At 34.2% G+C, this 20,130-nt stretch overlaps 2 long non-coding RNA genes across 4 annotated transcripts; both read left to right on the forward strand.

Annotated features, from left to right (window-relative positions):
• Positions 1–337: 337 nt before the first annotated feature.
• Positions 338–17,755, forward strand: LOC147497309 (uncharacterized). 3 transcript variants are annotated; one of them, XR_015195073.1, is made up of 9 exons: positions 338–574; positions 745–772; positions 2,249–2,318; positions 2,826–2,909; positions 4,404–4,696; positions 4,866–4,998; positions 5,096–5,159; positions 5,318–5,436; positions 6,157–6,366. It is a non-coding gene; the product is annotated as an uncharacterized LOC147497309 (long non-coding RNA). The 3 variants fall into 3 exon arrangements; XR_015195074.1 differs by lacking the exons at positions 338–574; positions 745–772; positions 2,249–2,318; positions 2,826–2,909; positions 6,157–6,366 and adding exons at positions 13,167–13,817; positions 14,410–14,496; positions 17,302–17,755 and having other exon boundaries at positions 3,471–4,696; XR_015195072.1 differs by lacking the exons at positions 338–574; positions 745–772; positions 2,249–2,318; positions 2,826–2,909 and having other exon boundaries at positions 3,471–4,696.
• Positions 17,756–18,678: 923 nt separating this feature from the next.
• Positions 18,679–19,894, forward strand: LOC147497310 (uncharacterized). Its single transcript, XR_015197092.1, has 3 exons — positions 18,679–19,532; positions 19,628–19,704; positions 19,802–19,894. It is a non-coding gene; the product is annotated as an uncharacterized LOC147497310 (long non-coding RNA).
• Positions 19,895–20,130: the final 236 nt, after the last annotated feature.

Here is a 20,130-nt window from a genome sequence, read left to right on the forward strand (position 1 = left end):
TTTTTGACTCGCGGCTGGGATTCGATTTCAGGGGTATAAATCGAGGGTCACAATGCCACCATATTGGATTAGAAATTAATTAAATGTCTTAATTGTGAAAACCCTTTGTGTGTACAAACCCTTGGTTATGACTTTCACCATTAAGGCAGTTAGTTCTCCCCAGCGGTGGATTAGATATTAATTACCAGTCAAACACATCGAATAATCTATAACAAGACACTAACAAGTAACTACACGCTTTCGCCAATTGCTCAAATGTGAACACAGTGTTAGAGAGAGAGAGAGAGAATTTTTGGAGACATGTCAAGAAGCTTCCACAGCCCTACTGGAGGAAGTCCAGGTGGAAGTTCAAGATTACAGCAATTTGAATGAGGGGTTTCACAAAGGTTGAGATCTTCATCTTTGAAAAAACCGCCTGAACCGCTTCGAAGAGCCGTCGCTGATTATTTATCTTCTTCTTCTTCTTAATTTTTCTTCTCCTTCTTCTTCGCTTTCCTCTTCCTCTTCTTCTTCGTCTTCTTTTCTCCCTAATAACCCTTCTACTGTTGCTTCTGAGGCTGCCAAGACTCTTCGGGTTCGTTCCAATTACTCATTTATATTGTGTTCGTTCCAATTATCGGGTTCGGGTTCACTATTGTGTCTATTAATTTACGAATTAATTTACCTTCACTGATTGTTATTTTATATGGCTGGATTATTTGGCAGCCTCTTCAACGACTGACCTTGCTTATTGTGTGATTATAGACCACGCACTTGCAGAGAAGGAATGCAGGTACCTCTCCTTTTCTTACCTTTAGATGAATGTTTTTCGTACTTGATAATTCAGGTTAAGATGTAGGCATGATTCATATGTTTCAGACATTGCCTCATTATATGTCAATAAACTACGTGATATGAACCTCACACATGTTGCTAAGTCTACTAAAACATCGTTTTCTAGAGTTCTTTGACCCATATTTCCTGTCCCACGTGGTAGATTTAAGTGTCCGAGAGAGGGTGAGGTCATGAAGGTTATGACTATAGTTGCTCTTGAGCTCGATGAATATGACCTTTGCATTTCTGTATCTCACAAATCTTAACAACTTCCAGTAATAGGAATATCCAGTGCTAGACTCAATTCTTTCACATTATAAATCAATTGAGGGGTATAAGTCAAGGGTTAAGACCCAAGACACATGTAAAATTAGAAAAGAATTAATGAGTAATTAATTAGCACAAATAATTCGGTTCCAATAAACCTGCCCTTTCTTTATTCCAATAAACCCTTCGGGTTCTCCAAGTTACTTTCTATCTCTATACGTGTTTACCTTCTTCAACAAAACATCAATGCGCCACAGTGTGAGCGAAATTAGTATGACAATTAATTAATTAAATTCTAAAATGTGAAATAAACGGCAAACCCAATCGTTCTGCCTCTCCCCCTCACATGAATTAACAGTGAAAAAGTAAACCTTACACCTCAAACTCTTTACATGAACAATGGTTGTCTCCTGATCAGTTCTCTTTTAGCTCAGAAAATTATGTACATTGCTTGGTTAATCCTCTCTATTACAGCAAATTACCAAATGCCTATAGCTCAATCAAATATCAGACGCCCACTGCGGCTATTCTTCTCTTCCATATTTTGGTTTCTTTCCATTAGTTCTATTTGGTACGTCAAGTATCTCTTTCAGTTATTTATTTTTAAACTCGGATGTGTTTAGTTGTGAAAACCTCCAACGTTTTGGTTCTTTACTTAAGTTAGTCCCTGCTATTTTGCTTACTTGATTGTCGTTATGGAAGATCAATTGATGTCTCGCTCAATTGATCAATTATCAGTTGATTGTCAAAAGGGGTATCGGTTGTTATCTTCTAAGTTCTAACAAAGGAATGTGAACCCTCCAATATTTTTCCTCTGATTTTGCAATTATATTACTAAAAAAAATTTGGATATTGAAATTCATTTTTCATAATTGTTACACAAGTTCATTCCTGCTATATCACTTACTTGATTGTCAGAAAGGAAGGTCGATTGATGTCTTGGTCTTTTGTTTTTGAAAAATAAAGAAATGAAAATAAAAATTTACGAATTTGGATTCTCACTTATTTCAAGCATTGACAGCTTGCGGCAACTTAAGCCGTTCAATGTGCTTATGTTATTGTGTGTGTGGTGATAACACCAGATTGGGTCAGTTGTTAAAGACTCATTTATTTCGGGTTTGATTTCTCTTTTAACTTATTTGTCAACCCCCTCCTACGGTTTTTTTAGAAGGAATGTGAAAGCTTCTCAAACAAGTATGCCGGAGCAAGTTCGAGCAAACAAGGTGACTGCAGTCGAGGTAATCATATAATTTTTTTTTTATCAAAGTATGTATATTCCTAGACAAATGCTAATTCTGATTTTGACGAAACGTTGACTCTGGAAAAGAGACGTCCACTAAATTCTCAAGGGTTATTCTCCTCCTTCGTTTTTTTTTTTTTGGATTTCTCTCATAACTCAATTTCTTCCAATTTCATTTTTCTATTTTTCTCAATTTATTTTGTGAAATGGAACTCCTTTCAAGTACATATAGTAGGTAATACAACTGTCATCTTCATCAAGTTATTCTGAACTTGCTCACCCAATTTAATCAATTATTTTCAACTTGGGGCTTCCCCAGTTTAAGTTTCTATTTTTTTCCTTTTTATGTAATTTTTATTATTTTCATTCCGAAAGTTCACATAAGCTCATTGAGTTTGAATTGTTACCTTATACTAAATATTCATCAGATAATCATTGATTATTCATACGAAAAAATCTGCAGTTCCTCACTAATATTTGTTTTTTGTCGCTTCCAATGAATTAGGTTTAGAAGCACGTTACATATCTTTCCCAAATTGTTTTCATCTCTTGAAGTAGAAGTTTATCTCCTTCCAGTTTGGGATTGTCGGTGAGTCGGCTTCGCTTTTGCACTTGTTATTATCTTGATTGAATTTTATATTATACGGATGAATTTGGTCGATTAGAAGGACTCGAATATAATCTATTCAAATAAAAATTAAAACTATCTGAAGGAGTGCATGTGTTTGCTTACTAATCCTAAGAAGCCACTAACTTTGTAAGTGCCCAAACACGGAGGGGATTTAAAAGGTTTGGCCTGTGTGGGGATAATTATTTTATAGCCAACGGTTGGGATTTGATCTAACGATGGATAAATCAAGGGTTACAATGCAACCAAATAGGATAAGGAATTAATTTGAGTTTTAATTGTGAAAATGAATAAAAAACCTTTCGTTCTCCAAAGCTCACAAAAGCCCTTTAGTGCTCGAAGTTCTCAACGAAGAAAAAAGGCAATCTTACTTCTCCACGTTAAAATGGCACATGATACAACGGTCGATTTTGCAAGTCAATTTCTAATTTCTCTAAAAGGTTTCATCAATTGAGGTTCTTTTTATTTTCAATTTCTAGTCAATTGTTTATATCTTTGTTTTATTTTTCTCCCCCAAGTTTATGTAACGGTCGTGTGAACAGTACGTTTTGGCCAGCAATTCCAATTGTTTTTTCTTTATAGAAGTGTTATGATATTCTTCCTTTAGTAACAATATGATGGCGTTGAGATTTGGTATTTGCGAGTTTAGCCAAATGATTTCTTAACTTCAATACTACCTGTTTATTTTCTTATCGTGCACTGATTTACAGTCCATAATCTTGGGGAGCAGCTTCTTAACATGGGTATAAAAACATTTATGCCAATTTAAGGGGATCATAGTGTTTCAATTAAGATTCTGCATTTAGTTTAGAAAGTTTGTAGCCTTCTACAAGTATGAGTTTGTGGATTGAGATATGGTTTTATAGTTGAATCTTAACATTATTCCTTTTGTCATTTTCCTGTGGGCTGCTTTCATGTTTTCCTTCTCTTTCTTTTTGGAATAATTGTCAAATAAGCAGCCCCCACCCCCTCATTTTCATGTAGGACTATATGATGTGATTTATTCAAATTGCTTAAAGTTTTACTGCCCACCCTATCATGAATTCTCTATTATATTTGAAATAATAAGTTTTTGATAGGTTGTTTTTGGTTTGTGTACTCTAAATGGAATTATAAATTTACTCATACTAGAAATGGACTTATATTTGAGCATTATGCAACGTCTACTACTAATGATCACAAGGGGCGAAGATTGAACTAGCTTAGATCATGTACTCCTTACTTGAAGAGGGCTTGGGCATAAAATTGAGGATGCACGAGATTACGTATAAAATAATCCTGATACTTAAAGGACCTCATATTATATTGTACTGTATATACATTTCTCATTATTCTTAGATGCCTTGGGATTTAGTTATGAGAAAAAAATCCAAACAAGAAAAGTATTCACAAGTTTAGAGTAAATTTTAACTTCATAGCATATGTCAAATGATGAATACTTTAGAGATAATCTAGGGGTAGCATGCTGGGGGTGTATTGCTCAGAAGTCAGAACAATTTCTTTTACTGAAGGACTTGGTGTAGACAGTAGCTATGTAACTCAGTGTGAGGCCCTTATTGAAGGGACTGGTGAGGCCAAATGAATTGGAATGAAATTTTATTGTGTTGAGTCTAATTCTGCCGAAGCAGAAAAAAGGCATTCCAAGCCAACAAGGTGAACTAGAAGGTTAGATCAGAATGGATGTATGCAAAGCCAAAGCTAAAGGAACATCCATCGCCAAAGGAAATGCACATTGGTGGCCTGGGAAGGTAAGCCTAGATTCCTACACAGGTGGACTCACTTATTCTAGATTTTTTAATATTATAAAAGAGTTAAAACTAACAAAGATTTCTCTTAAAAGTCCTTGGAACTTAGTATAGATTAACACTATGTACCTTGCTACCTTTTTGCTACTAATACAAGCTTCCTTTTTTCAAGTTCGGGCAGGGCTGATAATGTAGAGTAGAAATAAGCTTCGAGCTTCCTAACATGTGGAGAACTCAAAAGTGAAGGCATTAGATGTATGTAGAGTTTTAAAACCAGCTAAAAGACCACCCAGAAAAGACCACAGGTAAGGTGACTGTTGAAATATCTTTTATTATTGAGTTATTTGCTTTAGGATTAATCTCACACGTATCTAGGTCTCATTTCTTAATTTCTCTTCCTAGGCAATTTCTGGATTCCAGTTATAACTGTGAGGCCTGATCTTATACTGTCGCTGACTTTTATCAAGTAAAACTATCCTTCGATATCAATTTCAGTTTTATGGTCGAATTGATTCGAAATTGAGTTGTTTTGTCGTATAAAAAGTTAACATAACATATATGGGCCATATTCTGTAAAACTTCGTTTAGTTGAAATTATCCGTGATACAACTTTTTTATCAACAGAACCCTATCCTATTTCGGCATATGTACAGTCACCATGGTACATCAGAACGCAACAGAAATGCATTGGGCAAGGATGTTGGAGCAGATTTGCGCATGGGTGGCTTAGGAATGTACCTGATGTATGTTAATACTCAATCCTTAATATTTTTTTTTCTATAGATATAGATTTTTCTTTATAGCTCAATTCATCAGTTAAGTTTTTTTTTATGGTTTTTGATAAATGAGTGTGGGAATACCAACTTTAATTAATTATCAATCCCTCGCCAATGGAATTTCGTTATGACCTTAGGATATACTGCTAATCTACACCGTTTACATTCTAGGTGTGTGAAAGGCACAACATCTTGCTGCCAATTGCACATTCAATGTAAATAATTTATGAGGCTCTAGGTGCAAACCAAACGGTGTGCATATATACCTAAACCAATATGTAGTTTTAACTATTTTCTGACAGATATCTTACTTTTATACAAAAAAAATATTGATGAAAATGTACACACGCAGAATGTCAACTAGTGGTCATTAAGTGATTAAGGTAATACATTATTACTTTTTTGAAATTATGTCAAAAAAAATGATAACTTATTTCAGGGTTTTTTTTTTGCTTCAAAATCATGGAGAGTTGTACTAAAGCTTGCCCACCTTGTTGTAATGAAGCATGCAATCTTATGGATACCTTTTAAAACATGCATAGAGAGTCCAATCCAGGCACAAGTGACCCTTACACTCACCAGTGACCATATGGATTAGGTGTTCTAAGACCTCATTGGAGTTCTCTTATGTTGAAACGTATTTCCGCCTCACTTTCCCATATAATTAGTTGCCCCTGACTTTAACAGGTCTGCTATGACAATATCTCCCGTAGTTTTCTCCTTTCTTTGGTGGCTAATGGACATCGCGATGGTTTGGCTGCTGGCGCTAAATAAAAAATCAAGTTGACGCAATATTAGTATTTCATAATTATAATTCTCTGTAAACAAATATTTTTTTTTCTTTGGTGACCCACTTTGTGGTTTCATTAATTTAAACACTAGCTTTTACCAGTTACAGATCAGCCTTCAATAGATGATATATCTCTAATATAGCTTTGCACACTAACTGACTTGAGCAGCAAGCAACTGTGTTCAATGCGTTTAGACGGTCATTAGACTTCACAAATACATTAATTTATCAAATCATATTTTCCATTATTACAATAAATGCATGTGTAATTTTAAATCACACTCTCTAAGATATTTCTTTATAAAATCCGTGCTGAAGGTACAGGCATTAACTAGTTAGACTAACATAGTAGGGAGTAGGGACGACCTAGATGCTTCAATATTTTTATTTTATATTATATTAATTTAAGTTTAATTATGGTTGGTGGATCATTTTCAAATGGACCGTCTTTTTTTTTTCCCGATAATAACCCTGCTCATATTATATGTTTGCTAAAGGTGTTACACTGTTACCTGAGTCATAGACCCAAATAGGAGGAGGGCCAATGCCCACAAAATTTTTAGCCCATTTACATAACTCATGGGCTCTAACATTATCCTTTCTCTTAATCTAACAAAACAATTCATTAGAGTCCAAAACCGCATATCTAAAAGAAGCAGCAACTCCTGATGATTGACTCCTCGAATTGCCATCCCACTCCAACTCTTTTACTTCTAAGCATTTGCATAAGGTGTTTGTTATCTCCCAAAATAATCACATGATCTAGCTGCAGGCTCTTTTGTAGTTCAGCTGCAATCTCAGCTCCAATACACTCTGATTCTAGTGCATTAGCTGCCTTGAATCTTCTATATATATACTGCCCCCAACAGATTCCCACTTTTGTCCTGACACAAAGCTGCAGCAGCTCCACGACCAGTATTCCTATCATAAGCATCATCAAAGAAGGTCTTATTCCAATCATAATAAGTAACATTCCCTATCCTATTTTCAGAAAGGTTAAATTCAATGCCATTGTCAAGGTTATTCTCAGAGCAAGAAGGTTATTCTGAATTATATGCATTAAAAGCCTCTGAAGTCCTTCTTCCCACTCTTTCATAAATCAAATGGTTTTGAGGGGCCATTTTTTCAAACCAAAGAGAGTTCCTACTCGACCATATTTCCTTTAGCATCATGATACTATAGTAGCGTGCAGACCTAATATCTTCATCCTCCTTTGTTTTACACTAGTTCACAAACTGTTCTATCCATTTTTTCAGAGATCTATCCTGCTGCTCATCTGTTCTCATTCTAACCTGTGATCCAAACCAAAGCTATCTAGTCCATTCACAGTGGATCATCAAGTGATCGTCTGTCTCCATAGCCTTCTAACATAGCTTACAAGAGTGATCTCCCTTAAATTTATGTTTCCAAGCTAGCTCCCCCAGTTGGTAGTCCTCTTATGTATGCTTTCCAGAGGAATTGTTGGGCTCCTGCATCAAATGGACCGTCGAGAGTTCACTATGTGATTCCAAGATGAAGTTGGCAACTAATTAGTCGTCAATCACTTGACACATAAAAAACTGACTTGACTTAGTAAATAAATGAGTTGTCACATAAGCAGCTCACTCGCCACATTAGCTTTTTTTTAGGTGCTGGATTTTAGTGTCCTAACCGGAATTGCTTGCGATTTACAAGTCTAACTAGCCATGCAACTCGACCTGTGGTCTGGCCTACTATTTTTAAACCCATCATTCTAGGCCTGTTAATTTTTCAAAAAAATTTGATTGGGCTTTTGTTCTCCTATAAATTTAAAGCTGGTTAATTTGGGTCTCTGTAATTTTTAAAAACTTTTGTTGGGCTTTTGTTAATGAATTTAGATTACGTAAAAATGTAAGTGCGTACCACTTAAGAGTTCGGCACTTTTTTTTTAGAACAAAGCTTCAAACATTACCGACAATTGGTAAAAAACAATTAAATAAGCACTTTGAAGTTGAAGTTGTACAATATTCAATATCATCTAAATCTTGGCTAAGTGATGCCACAAAGCCAATCTATGCCAAAGAGTAGCAAAACAACAATATCCACCTGGAATAGAGACCGACATCTTATAACCGTGCAACTTCATTCCCTAGATATATGACAATAATATAAATCTTTTAGGTTGAAATCATTACATTCTTAATAGCATCACCATGCCACCACAATTTTATAGGATTTTTACACAAAAATAAAATAAGTTTAATTAAAATACACCAATTAAATGGACAGATCCTGGCCTTTTTGGACAGTTTGTAACAACATAGAGCTATCTCAAAGACATTAATCATTCACATTTGACATGCCTACAACAAAGCTTCTCAATTCTAGGCACAAAAGCAAGTTATGAACCACACTCCTCATTCAAATTCAAATGAATTCATCTCACCAAACTTAGCAAAATGGCACAAAAGTCAGTGCCATATAAAAGGGCTCTCGCTTATACTAATATCCTCCAAATTTCCCATTCTCCATATTGTCCTAACTATCCATACATCATGTAAAACTTTCACAAAAAAACCAATTGTTGCAAAGTCATAAGTCAAAAATCATAAAGGTCGGGGGAATAGTAAAAAGCAAAAAAATAATGAAAAGGATGCATAAAAGGGTTAGTTTTCATCAAAATCATATTTTAAATTCATCCAATGTAGCAGAGTAATCTATATCAAACATAAGTTGCCTACTTTTTATGATAGTTCTTTGAAACAATTTATACAACAAAATGCTTTAGGCAAATTTGGATGATTAGTACCTTTTTTTTGCAGCTTGAATAACGGATGATATTGTGAAGCTTTCTCTTCCATTTGTTTACACCAATTATGTCAAATAAACCATATTGGTTCATTAAAAAGAATAAAAACCCATCGTTTGGCCACCACCGGAGTCATAAGTCCTATGAAAAACTTATAATCAATACAAATCTAACATGCTTCAATCGAAATGGTATATAAGGAAGACATATCCATATCCGTAGTTACGAATAGAGGAATGAAGACAGTGTTAAAATACATGAATCTGACAAAAAAAAGAACTCAAATCTTACCGAAAAATTTCACAATAAGATTTTCGTTTCCTGAGCAACCACCAAGATATGAGCAAATGATGACATCCATGAAGAATTTACTAAAGCTATAAGCCTATCATTCCAAACAAACACCCAAGTTAGATGGGATTCACTAAAATTGATACGAACAGGTGCAAATGTGCAATTATTCACACTAAAAGTAGTAGCATCTATAAAGCTTGTAAACGGGATTACATTTAAGCTTCTATATAACTCGCATCACATAAAGCAAAACAATATAACAGGTAAATTTTATAAGTGAAAAAGAATAGATATGTTATAAATATATTAGGGAAAAAAAAGGAGATATTCAAAGTAAACACCTTTATATTAATCAATAAATAAGCCCTATGATAACCACCTAGCATTTGAGTATTTATTCAGTCTTTTAGCTTCCAAAGACATATCTTAAATATATATATCAATTGAACTAAAACGTTACTTTATTCATTCAATGGAGTTATAGGAAAGGCACCATCTACGCTTCCATTTCTTTCTGGGTCTTCAATAATTCAAACTCAAAAACTTTGAATGTCAATTCCTCTCGCACTATGCACTACACCCACTTAACAATTTTTTTCTTCTACAAAGATGTCATGTAAGTTCATTCCCTCATTCAAAATGGTTAAAACCATCTTAACATTGTTTTAATCAATAGCAGACTAAGCAATTTTATCAATCAAGTCACACTATCTAATTATCGTAATATTAACTATATGCTTAGTTATGCAAGACTTGCTCAACAAATTACACAGGTAATGTACTTAGAAAGCGTAAAACTATTGAAAATATGATACATTGGAGAGAGCAAAGGTGTTTAAGTGTTACCACGTAAAATAAAGAAAATTAGCAAATTAGTTCACACCCTTTAAGAGCTTATGTAATTGAAGTTTTATTACAAAATAATTCAAATCAACAAAGACACAGATTGGAATTAGATGGCAAGATACATTGCATGGTTGTCAGTTAGTGCAATCAAAGAAGGAAGAAAGGAAGTGTGACACATAGTGCTGAAAATCAAAAAAATGGGAGCAAAATAATTTCTATGGAATTGAGCGACTCTAAGCCATATATATTGAACATGGTTGCAGTTGTTCTTGTGGTGGCTGCTTTCACTGTATGTATTAGGTATGTAAACAAATAAATCAAGATTACCAGCTTGTGCACGTCCTCCCCTTGGTGAACACCATGCTTGTGGAAAACAAACACATCTCTCATGAATTTTGTGTATTCCACATAGTGACCACTGAAATAATCTCCTCTAACAAGTGAAGTGAAGAACCAAATCCACTGTGTTTAAACTTCAGAAAACCTGCAATAAAGGTAGAATAAAAAAAAGTTTCATTTAAGCTTACAAAATTTTACATAAAAAAAAAATAAAATAAGATAAACATAATAATTTAAAAAAAAAAAAAAAAAAAAAAAAAAAAACAATGTTGACGTGTTTCCTTGAGAGTATTCTCAAAATAAAGCATTTGACACGTATGCCAAATAATAGCATTCTCTTTCTTTGCGAGGCCATTGAATGAATACTTTATAGATAATTATGGGGTGGAGTCTGTATGCTCTTACCCCCGGCGTGGACTTTAAGTATGCTTACCGAACTGTTAAAAAAAGAAGTTAAAAAACAGATTTGAGGTACAGTCAAGTGCGCTACCGGTTGGTTCGCCATCAAAAGAACTCCACTTGATAAATATTTTTCTCAATAGGAAGCTAGGAACCTATTGACAAAGTTCATGCCACGATGATCTATATGGAAGGGCTGGGCTTGCTTGCCGTAATGCCTACATTGTGCATCTAAAATACAGAACATCACGACCTTACAACACATAATTATAAATCCGTACTTATCTCACTGCTACATGTGTGAAGCTGGTCATAATGCCATCAAAGTAAAATATATATTTTTGTACGGATTGAAAAATCACATCACTGTTATATTGCTGTAACCGCAACCCAACAAAAATCATATCATAAATATATCCAGTAATATAAGGAGCAATAGTGTTTTAACACATTTTTTTCATCCCCTGAGCCAATCATGAAAAATATAATCTATGAACATCTATTATAATAAAACAAAATGGGTAGACAAAGGGTGGTCGGGATTTTGTAGGGATCTGAGTTTGATGAGGGCAGATGTGCGGTGGGGATCGCTTTAAATGTTGGCTTGAATTCCTCAATTAATTTCCCATGAGTTACTCTCCATGTAATTAAAACACTAATTATACTTAATTACTTTAGTCATGAATTCATTCATAAAAATAACCAAAACTTTCCCAAAAAACAAAAAAATGAATGCCAATTAATTTATTTAATTTCTCTCCTAAAAATGTTTAAAAGGTGGGCTTCGGGCATGGGCTTTAGTGTAAAGTAAATGAGAAATGGCGTAACATTAGGCCTCCTTAAACATTTGTTGTAATCGTCGCTTCTTCAACTTTAATGCCATTAACACCTACCCCTTTCTTCCTCCCCCTTTCCCATCCGTTACTGCCTCATTCTCTCCTATATGAAGTTTCATGTTCCCAATTAAAAAGTTTTAATGAAAGAGACTCTTTTATTTATTAATGAAAATAGTTCCCTTCACCCATCACCTTGAGTCCATTTGTCATCTTCCTCTGGCTTCCTCTAGCCACAACTTTCGGATTTCACTCTCTCTCACTCTCTCATTAGTTGTATTTCACTTGGTGGAACCATGCAGAAAAATTCTTCACAAGGTACAAACTAACATGCCTCCTCTAGCCATACCTATATTTTTGTAAGGAATAATATGCAAATGCCCGCTATTTTGCTTCTTTATCTTCTAGGTATGAAAATTAGTTTGTTTGCTTAGACGTATTTCTTGGTGTTTGTCCAAGATTTTGGCAAATTGCGTTGGCCACTTCAATCAGGCATATTTTCTCCGTTTCAAATCCAACAAATCTCAGGCAACTTTCGCAAGGAAATGAAGCTTTTCTATGTTTCTTACTATTTTTCTTTATGTTGTTAGTCAACACCATATACATTTCTTTTGTTTATTTTCAGTAGTACAGACAGTCTACTGTTTATTAGCTTCCATCAAGAATTTTAACAAATTGAGAAGTGTAAAGAATAACCTGAAGCCTACTTATCACCCAAGTTGTACTGTAGACCATCCATCACAAGCGCCATCAAGAAAGTGAGTCATGTATACCCACTTTACAAATATTATGGTTGTGAATATTTCAAAAGTGATCGATTGGTTATGTTGCTTTTTACACCTAATTAGGCATAAAGTGATGAAGGTGAAGATGTTTCGTGTGTTACCTTGGATATTTCAAAAGCATTAACCTCTAGGTATCTAAAGCAGGTGATTGGGGAGTCCTGAACTTAATTCCCTGAATGTTCTCTCATCAACGATTTATTTTTTAAATATTGAAATATTCTAGACCAAACTGTTTTTCAATTTTTTAAAAGATTTTGTTCTTGAGGATTTTTCAGTTTATATTTCCGTGCATGACTTGGAACTCAATATTTCATAATGAGTTCATGCAATTTGCCAAATGCAACTCCAGTACAAAAACATTTGCACGTGATAATTTGTGACATGCACAAGGTGTGGACTTATAAAAGATTTGCTAGCAGTGTCCTTTGCTAACAGTGGGAAGCGTGGTTTCGAAATGAGGCATGGATGGATGTAAGATCTTAGTGGTTAAGAGAGGAATTTGAAACTTCTACGACCAGACTTATGGATCGACATCCCAATTTTTTTTCCCCTTTGCAAAATCTAGCGTCACTTAAAATTGATTTGTTTATATTATTGAATTGCAAACTCTCATCTCCTAATAATTATCTTGGTCATTGTTTCAGGTTTGATGAATTTGTGGCGGTTTCGCATCTTTAGATAAAATGACTGTGTGAACAAAGGGTTGAACTAGATGGTCTTTGTGGTCTGGTTGGAGTACCATTGATCTATTTTCAAAACATTAGAACCTAGGAGTGATAGGACCATGTGATTGCTGATATTTTAGTTTTGCTAATTTATATTTGGTAGGCTTTATTTCGACCTATCAAAACAACTAAATTAATTATTAATTTGACTTGAAGGGAGTACTCTTTATATGGATGAAAAAGTCATACTCGAAGTTATGGCAATCCAAAAAGAGTATTTCGATATGGTTGTATTCCTCCAAAGTTGGACTAAACTAATGAATTGAATGCAGTCTGAAATGCATATAGATATTAATCGATAAAGTGATTAGATCATATAATTTGCATTCTCCATGGCTTATGATTGCCTGGGATATTTAGGATATTAAGGTTCAAATTTTGATTTGTGGGCAGCTTTGTGTTTTGATCACTAATCCCTCACCTATTGGTTTCAACCAGTAAGCTTGCGCCTCCTTAACGATGCCCTTCCACTACTTCTTGATTGTACGTGTTATAGACGTGTATCAAAACAGTTGCTCCAAACCGTTATATGCTTAATGGCAATTCCCAGCACATGCATGATGGAACTTGGTTGGTACACTCGCCAATTCTTTTATAAGTTATATTTTGTATTCTTTTAAGTCTAATTGGGTGTTCTACTGTAAAGGGATTTTCTCAATTCTATTATTATTTGTCTTGAGTTATCCGCTTAGGTATTTCTAAATGATTGAGTTCTATGAGATCGAATCTACATTCATTTTGACCATGAAAACAGTTGCAAATAACAATTAAATCAATGACTTGATACAAACTCTTGCATCTTTGTAAATTTGTTATGTTATGAATTACAATGAAGGTGAGCGAGCGGGAGACATCGATTAGATATGTATTGTTCTAGATAATGCAACCATGTGTAAAACTGTGACCATGTAAATATGGCGAATGGAGGACGTGGCTTTTCTATTCCACAGAATATATTGCCGAGTCCTTAACAAGAAGAACTTCACCAAATTTTTGATGATTCAATACCAAAATGTACTATTTTCAGTAGTTCCTGAACGAGCAAAGTCAATGTCTGTATATTTTCAGTAGTTCCAAAACGAGCAAAGCCAATGTCTGTATATTACGAGTATATTCAACTTAACCAAGTTTTGTCTTTTGATCCTGACACTTTAACTTGCAGGTTAAGCACAAGATCAATTATGGGTTTTGGGGAATCGAGGGTTCAAATGCGAAATCAATTCCTTAGATATGATCTGTCTCATTTAAGGTTGGTAAACTTTCATATTAAAACAATTTCTTCCATTCACTATATCCATTTCGCATTTTGTGGTGCTCCCTTTAATGTTTTCCCCATTTTTTACTCGATGGAGAGTGTCAATGTTGAGCATTATTACAAATATGCAAAATGCATTGGATGACATTCAAAGTAGCTTCGAGGTATAACCAAAGTAGGAAAATTTAAAAATTGTAGTTTATTTATTTCTTCTTCTACATTATTTTCCAACCTCGAAATGAAAAGCCAATAAAAAATTTAATTGTATTTTTTGGAAGTGGTTCTTTCATAAGTTTCATTCAAAGTTAGGGCTATTTATATAATATTGTTTTGGTGTGTAGTAATATCTGGATTATTTTTTCATTATTTTTTAGGACACATCGCGTAATTAGGATTAGTGTTTCATAGTTTACTTTCGATAATGAGTGTTGGTCACACTTTGCATAGTGTATGATTTCAAAGACCAAATATGTTATATATGTAATTGTAAAAGTTATGTTGGCAAGATCCCAACCAATGAGCAAGTTAGAAGCTTTGTTGATGCTGAAATTGCCATTGCCATTGCCACTATACGTACCTATAGGGGTAGACTGCAACCTTATTGAGCTATACACCTTACCGTAGGTTACCTCCAAGGTTTAGAATACACACTGAGGCCTAAGAGTTATATTAGTGTAGGGCCTTGAGGCTTATATATTTGTATATATTTTCTTACTTTTTATTTAATATTTTTTTGTTACTAATTAACCACATATATAACTTTTTAAAAAGATTAAAAGCTCCTTATAATGTCATGTTTTGTGCATCAAAACACCTCATTCTCTTAGAAACCAAAATATTCCATCAACAATCCCATTTTTTTCTTTAAGCCTCAAGCACCTTTGAGGTTCGACTCAAGCTTCACAGAGGCAGCTGGCCTTGAGGCTTTCATGCACTCCTAATGAAATGTTTCGAACTTAGGCGTTTGCATATGTAGATGGTATTGCTTATTGTATATTCAAGGTACATACCTAACACACCAAAAACCTTATCTCCTTTTACCGATTTTGCGCTATTTTGAGTATTGTTAGTATTGTTGTTAATATATTAATTAATTCTATCTTTAACGTTTTTCTTATATAGATGCAGTATAATAGTGTTATGATATATAGATATCCAACAGGCCATGTGTCTATTACACCAAAGATTTGATTGCCTCCCTCTCACTTTAGTTTAAATATGTTTTTTCCCTTCTTCAAACAAATTGCCCTTGCTCTATTTTGTCGTCTTTCTTTCCTTCGAAAGCTACGGGAAGGGCATCTAGGTTGAATTCTTCGATAAGTATTATATTCATTTTAGGATTTGGTTTTTGGTTGGAGACGAGTATGTTGGGTGTCGCGACACCATATGGCACATGCTAACTTTTTCATTTTGAATGTCAACTGAGGTATGCCTTATAATTAATGCACATTTCCTATCAAAAAGATGTTGCATAAGTGATGGCAAAGCATGTTAGGATTTGGATTGTCATCTATATCTATTTAGGATTCTATTTCAAAATTGTTAATTAGAAGCCCATATCAGGTCTATAACTGAGTATCCGGCTATCACATTAGATAGTCCCATTACTTGATCTTCCACGAAAGGATGTGCATGCATGATTCAGTGAAAGCATATGTATAAGGGGTGTCAATGTAGCCTAAACCCTATATATATTTTAAAGTTTTATTGTCCTTACATTTTCAGAGAAAGGAAAATAGAAATACAATTTCACTCAAGTACTTATGATGTAAACTAAAGAATTTTATTTTTGATATGTGCATAATGTACTGAGGTATTATTGGTTTTTGGGATCTAAATTCAGTTTTCAAATCGATATATAGTCGGAGAAATGAAACCGAAAAATACATTAGGTAGTGTAGTGCTGTAGTTACGACCAAGAAATATGTCTAGGATATGGAGCTAATATTCATATCTCAAATTAGCCAAAATAGACATGACCGTTACAAAAGGAAATGGAGGAGGCAATGGTGGAATCCTAATCTCACAAGTTGATGCCCAACTCATTATGGTGTATTTGTCATGATGAATGTTAGGAACAATTTTTTTTTTCCCATGGAAGAACAAGACTTCATTTCCCACGCAGAAGTATGAAAGAGCTGCTATTTGTATACATTTAAATGTGCACAACACTTCTGATATGATCCTTGAGATGTTTCTTAAGCCATCATCATGGTTGGTAAGCTTGGTTTTTAGGTGAACTTAGAATTTCAATTTATGGGCATGTATTACTGATTGCTTATTCTTTTTATATTTGCATGAATAACTTTCTGTTTGGCTTATTATCTTTGGTAAATTATTGGTTTTTATATCTTTAATATATGTCTACAAGGTATTGACATTTGATATACACTATTTAAGTATAATGTACTAAAGTGCTAAAGTACTGGATGGGAGTTCTCCAGATTTGACTTATGAAAGAAAATGGTCAATTCTATGTGTACAATGAGCAGAACGATGTTTCTTTGTCTGATGGTTTTATAACCTATTGTGTTTGTTTGATGGTTTTATAACCTATTGTGTTTGTCTGATGGTTTTATAACCTATTGTGTTCACACAATATTCACCGGAAACTTACTTGCAAAAATGGAGGATTTTCCTTCCAATACTACCCTTCCTTGGTTGAATATCCAAATGTCTTTCTCTGTTGTGTTCAACCTAACAAGTACACATTTTTTGTTGTATATTATGTTTTCTTTTTTGCAGTTGGGAGGGCACTATGTGTATTCCATTTTTAACTTTAATTTGTTTTTGTTATAGGTAAATAAGTATTAGTATTGCAAAACTTCAAGATTCATGGTTCTCTTTTCGTATGTGCACATGCAACTATACGTATATTTGGTTAATGGAAGCTGCTATTGAAGAGTAGTACTTTAAGACAAATGATAAGGATGCAGCATGCATCATAGACATAAAGCTTAAGGAGAGGCAAAGAACAAGGAAATGGTTAGTCATTGCAACAACAAACTTTCCTTGAGAAAGACACAATGGAGAATACAATTGAACTGCCAGATTAGGCTGCTAGCCTGCACAACAAGGTGTCTAGTGTTTATTATCTCTTTCTAATGAACTGGGAAAGATGGTATGTGGGTGCCTGGTGTTTGCAGTCATTCTTGATTGAAGGTGGATATGAAATGAAAGCAGTCGGGTTCAAACACTTATTATTTACACATGTACAAAGGTTTGTACGTACATATCCAATTGTTTAAGCGAAGAGAGGATTTTCATTACTCCTTTTTATTTACTGTCATTATTTTTATTTTTAAAATATTATCTCTTTTTCTTCATTAATTTTTGTTTGAATAAATTCTGTAATACAATAATTTTCTTGAGTGGAGAGTTGGAGACAATTAACACAATTTCATAAAATGCATGACGAGACAAAATTGTGAACGACAACGACTTGCTTACTAGGCACAAATTGGGTTGTAAAAAAATCGGTAAGTACAACCGTGCCTTCGGCACGGGTAATACCTAGTCTATTATAATAAAACACAATGGATAGATAAAGGGTGGTTGGGATCGCGTGGGGATCTGTGTTTGATGGGGGCAGGTGTGCAGTGGAGATTGCTTTGAGAAAAACTTTGAGGTAGGGCCATAAATAAATGCATTTAATTTTGAAAACCCTCGTGAGTACGTGACCTTCCAAATAGCCCACATTTAATAATTTAATAAGACATTAAATCACTTTAGCTTCGGTTAATTAAGAATTGTCAGAAAAGAAAAAAAAAAGCAAAACAAAAAAATCCCAAAAGAAAACTAAACGAGCTGTAATTATGTGGAATCCAAAAAGCTCTTTATACATAGTTTAAATAATAAATACTGAAACGCACCAACTGAATGATTGAATGCCTTCTTTTTTTTAGTATGAGTAACCCTCAATCTTCTCATTTATTGAATTGAATACAGACTCCGGCCTCTTTTCAATACACAGTGAAACCATTTGTCTCACCAACTCCATTCTCTTCATTTTTAAGGTCAGGTTGCTTGCAATCTTTTATTTTTTTTCCCTTTTTTTCTTTTTTCTTATTGATTTACAGATTTTTGTTACTCAATTTTGAACTAATAGTACCATTTGACTATTTCACACAAGCTCAAATGTTGTTGACTAAATGGTTGGTTTGTGCACACAGAAACAAACGGTAAAAAAGAGATGGGCTTCGGATGTTAATGGTTCATGGTTAAATGGATTCATAAGGTAAATCCCATAATTAATTCTCGATGAATGTTAACAATTGTAATCAGAAAGGTACACTATGAGAGTTGTCATCTTCTAAAACTTCTATTTCTCTCATTCAAAAAGTGAAACAATTTCGTTTCAAGTTTATTCCTATTCTAGGCGTTCATATTGTATGGAATGGTGTAGTTATCTCACTCTTCTTCAAAGCCATCTAATTTGGTTTGCTAGATAATAAATGAAGGCATAGGCAAGACTCTGTGAATCAGGTATTTTGTGCAACATTGAAGGTACATAAACATTTTCGAACTTCTCCTTTTATCTGATAATGGTTCATGGTTCCATTGAATTAGGATTTGTAGGTGCATCCATTTGTATAATTCTATGTATAACTGTTTTTCTCTCATTTATTTTTGACATCATCGATATTACAACTCCAAATAAAAATCAACAAACATTTAAGAACACTTCTGCGTAATTTTTACTTTATAACAGTTTTCTTTCTTTTTGTATCATATTTACTGGCCAATTTCTCTAAAATGACAATGATTTGAGTCAAATATATAATCATGATAAGAGAAAGCGAAATAAACTGTGTAGCCTGAAATACAGTCTTTCCTAAGGTATGACACATTGGAATCTTATTTAATGAATCTAGACGAAGCTCATTTCTTTATTCACTTGGTAACTTGAGGGCTGTGTTTGGCTCGGAGATTCGAGATTCCTGGAATAATAGAGTGAGATTGAAGAAGCCGAGTGAAGAGGAGACGGAAGAAGGGGAAGCTACCCAATCTGCTCCACCGGTTTAAGGAAGGTAAACACCATTTTTTCATAAAGAAAATTGTCTTCCCTAATATATATAGATACCAATTTTTAGAATGAGGGAAACCAATTTCTCTGAAATGACAGTGATTTGAGTCGGATATATAATCATGATAAGAGAAAGCGAAATAAACGGTGTAGCCTGAAATACAGTCTTTCCTAAGGTATGATACATTGGAATCTTATTTAATGAATCTAGACGAAGCTCATTTCTCTATTCACTTGGTAACTCGTGGGCTGTGTTTGGTTCGGGGAATCGAGATTCCTGGAATAATAGAGTGAGATTGAAGAAGACGAGTGAAGAGGGAGGAAAAAGGGGAAGCTACCCAATCTGCTCCACCGGTTTAAGGACGGTAAACACCATTTTTTCATAAAGAAAATTGTCTTCCCTAATATATATAGATACCCTTAGAAGGAAAAATCTCGATTTATATGGGTGTCAATCTACCCGTGATTTCCATTTTCATTTCCTTTTTTCGCGTTCTCTATTACGTAATATATCCATCACTTTCGAGGAAACTTGATTCCGCAAACCAAACATTGCCATAGTGTTCATTCTGTTTACACTTTTAACACTAATGGTTTGCTTT

This window comes from Coptis chinensis, chromosome 5 (assembly GCF_015680905.1).
Source record: "Coptis chinensis isolate HL-2020 chromosome 5, ASM1568090v1, whole genome shotgun sequence".
NCBI classification, from domain to species: domain Eukaryota; kingdom Viridiplantae; phylum Streptophyta; class Magnoliopsida; order Ranunculales; family Ranunculaceae; genus Coptis; species Coptis chinensis.